Here is a 3,714-nt window from a genome sequence, read left to right as displayed (position 1 = left end):
AAAAAAAAAAAAACCAGGATAAGAGATCATAATTTCCTACTCAAATGTGGGCTGTGACTTCCTTCCAAAGACTTTGTACAGTACAGAAAGTGTGTGGGGGGCGGGGGAGGGGGAGAGGGACCAGGCTGCAGGGTCAAATATCCTGGAATAAGTGCTTCACTTCCCTGGAGGTGATTTCTGGATGATTTGTCTTGCTCCGGATGATTTATTTATTTGTTGATTTATTTGGCGTTAGCTCTCTGTTTATATAGACTCTGGTTCTAGAAACAACTCGCCGGCAGCCGGCTGGCTGGACTAGCACATGCTGACCGGGCTGGACTATTGACAGGCCCATTGTGGGCTGTACCTTGGCCACCTCCAGGGATAGTGCTCAGCTGTGACCCCAAAATAAGTTAGGGCCAGCTGGGCGGGGCGGGATGGGGCAGGGACGGGGTCTGTATGCGCCATGTGCTGGGGGCTCGGGGCCTCAATATTGTCAAGGGCTGGGGCAGTAAAGATGGCTGAGGTGGCCCTGCCCGCCCCTAGTGGTCAGTAACAACTAGAAGCAGAGCAGCTGGGCAGGGCTGGGAGGCTCAGGCGTCCAACAGGCAGCTCTGGATCCGGTCCACCCACTGCTGGGCCGAGGGCCTATCCTGGGTACAGAAGTTATAAGCGCAAATTGTTGTCTTCACGTCAAAGAAGGCTTTGTCCCAGAAAGACCTGCACAGCAGCTGGCCCCTGCGTTCCCCCTTCTCCTCGTACAGCATCCCCAGTTCAATGCGCTCAGAGTCAGAGTCAAGCAGGAAGGTCCAGAACGACGGGACATATGGTGGGCAGCCGAGGAAACTAAGGTAAAACTGGCTGAACTCAAACTCCAGAGAGAACTGCAGATGGGTCTGGTGTTACGCAGTCCAGGAACTGCAGGAAGGCAGGTGTGAAGCTGCTGCTCTGCCCAGCCAGAGTGTGGGCCCCACAGTGGCTGAAGTGATGACCGAAGGACAACTACTCCTTCTCCACCAGCAGGCGGAAGCCCTCCAGCGTGCAGTAGAAGGGGTCTGAGAGCAGCTGCACCAAGGATACCACCTGGGTGGTTATGTCCCAGCCATCCTCTAGGCCCACCAGCACGGAGGAGTCTGAAGCCAGGACCTCTGCCACCAGCACTGACACCTGCAGCAGCTTGCGGATTGGGGTCAGCCGCTCCAAGTCCTCCAGCGAGAGCAGGGAGGAGGCTGGGCCGGGCTCAGCAGCGGGGCAGCCCGGGACACATGCCTTCAGTGCTTCTTGAAGTTGGCCTTCACCTGCTGTGCCTCGAATACCTCAATGGGCACCAGCTCCCACTGCCGCAGGGTGTCCGGCTGCACACCCTTGAGCTGGGCTTTGTTCCCGAGAATGTAGAGGGCTGCTCACTGCAGCCACAGGAAGCCAGGGTGGGCGAGGGGGCCCTGTTGCTTGGGGTGGGGCCAGTGCATCTCTGCCAGCTAGCCAGGAGCCCATATCGGCGCCAAGCCCACTGCTGCGCCCACTGGTCTGGACACTGCCCCACTTACTTTGGGGTGCAGTCTGTCTGGAGGGCAAGGTCTCCATGGGGTTGGACAGTGTGATGACCCTGGCTCTGGGGCTGGGAACGTGACTGCCCATGTGGGCTGAGGAGAAGCCGCTAAGCACGTTGCATCCCGATGTGTTGGCATAGCGGGGCATGGAACTGATCACAGCTTGCAGGTGCTTCTCTTGCTCCAGGCTGCTCGAGTCCACCTGGGGCTGGCCTGGAGAAGGTGCATTCTGGGCCTTGAAGAGGCCGAGGACACTTCTGCCCTGCAGGCCCCCAGAGTGCAGCAGCACTGCCCTGGACTGACCACTGCACCAGCAGACCATGGGGAAGCAGTTCTGGCGGTAGCAGCGCGACACCCACTGCAGGGCGTTGTCCTGGACACCCTGGGGCACGACCAGCAGCCCCGGGTAGCTGTGGCAGATGGTGGTCAACATGCGGTTGACCAGAGAAATGCGAAAGGGCTTTGGCCCAGCTCAGGCTGCTGCCCAGGGTGCCAGCCCGAGGTGCTGGTAGTCGCGGCAGCAAGCCTCTTCCACCAGGATGCTGATGGTCATGCGGTCTGAGGGTTTCAGAGCTGAGGACGGGGTCAGCATGCTGGGCTCCAGCTCCTCTGACACTGAGATCTCGTCCCCCTGGTCCTCAGCGGGTGGCTGGCCCTGGTGCTCCCAGCTTGGGGGGTTGTACGTCTTGCGAGTGACATGCCGGCGCCCGATGGTCTTCTTGGCGTTCTTGACCAGGTTGCGGGACAGGGTTCTGAGGGAAGGACCCTTGTCCTTGGTGACTCGGGGTGGCCCGCCAAGTGTATGGACAGAGCCCAGAGTGAACGCCAAGGTGGCTCTGACGTCCGGCGGGTCCCGTGGAACTGCAGCTGCCTGTGGAAGTTGCTCTGGATGATTTTTAAAGCTCCCTTTGGCCGGGCACAGTGGCTTATGCCCATTATCCCAGCACATTGGGAGGCTGAGGCAGGAGGATCCCTTGAGCCCAGGAGTTCAAGACCAGCCTGGGCAACATAGGGAGACCCCCATCTCTACAAAAAAATAAAAAAGTTGTCTGGCTGTGGTGCTGCACGCCTGTAGTCCTGGCTACTCGGGAGGCTGAGGTGGGAGGATCACTTGAGCCCAGGAGTTTGAGGCTGCAGTGAGCTGTGATCATGCCACTGCCCTCCAGCCTGGGTGACAGAACAAAACGCTGTCTCTGAAATAAATAAATAAATAAATGAATAAATAAATAAATAGTCTTCTTCATTCTTATTTGTTTTGGAGGCTGAGAACGGCTGACCTGTCTTGGTGACAGGGACCAGCCTGCGGGCATGAAACTTAAAAACTCACCCAGACAGAAGGAACTCAGAGCACAGCAGACTCAGAGCACAGCAGACAGCTCTGCTGGAACTGGGATCTAAGTCAAGCAGGGAGTTGCATGGTTCTTGAAGAAATGGCTTGAATATGACCCTCACCCCAGAGTCAGAGACAAAAAAACAGACTGATGGACTCCCAAGAACAGGAGTCATCTGTCACTTATGATGAACAAATTATATATATGTGTGTGTGTGTGTGTATGTGTATGTGTGTGTGTGTGTGTGTGTGTGTGTGTGTATTTGAGACAGAGTTTTGCTCTGTCGCCCAGGCTGGAGTGCAGTGGTGCGATCTTGGCTCACTGCAACCTCTGCCTCCTGGGTTCAAGGCATTCTCCTGCCTCAGCCTCCCGAGTAGCTGAGACTACAGGCGTGTGCCACCACACCTGGCTAATTTTTGTAGTTTTAGTAGAGATGGGGTTTCATCATGTTGGCCAGGCTGCTCTCGAACTCCTGACCTCAAGTGATCTACCTACCTCGGCCTCCCAAAGTGCTGGCATCATGGGCGTGAGCCACCGTGTCCAGCCCAAATGGCATTTTTAAATGATCTCGATAAGGGTTGAAGTTCCATCTGAAGCTACTTCACGTCATGCTAGAAAAGTGATCCCATTAAGACAAGCACGGTAGGTGCTGGGGTGGGAAGCAAAAGCTCTTGGTGGCTTTGTTTCCCAAGTGCTCACACCCCGGGGCATTCCTGCCACTCTCCTCCCTCCTCAAAGCTTCCTCTGGGCCGGGCGCGGTGGCTCAAGCCTGTAATCCCAACACTTTGGGAGGCCGAGACGGGCGGATCACGAGGTCAGGAGATCGAGACCATCCTGGCTAACACGGTGAAACC

General features: G+C 56.7%; 1 pseudogene; it reads right to left on the bottom strand.

Moving 5' to 3' along the window:
- Nucleotides 1–572: 572 nt before the first annotated feature.
- The window catches only part of LOC105507384, a 6,072-nt pseudogene continuing 2,930 nt past the window's right edge, over nt 573–3,714 (bottom strand).

This window comes from Colobus angolensis, unplaced genomic scaffold (genome assembly GCF_000951035.1).
Source record: "Colobus angolensis palliatus isolate OR3802 unplaced genomic scaffold, Cang.pa_1.0 Scaffold149, whole genome shotgun sequence".
Classification (NCBI taxonomy): domain Eukaryota; kingdom Metazoa; phylum Chordata; class Mammalia; order Primates; family Cercopithecidae; genus Colobus; species Colobus angolensis.
Note: the sequence above shows the minus strand (reverse complement) of the source record. Positions and strands in the feature narration are given on the sequence as shown.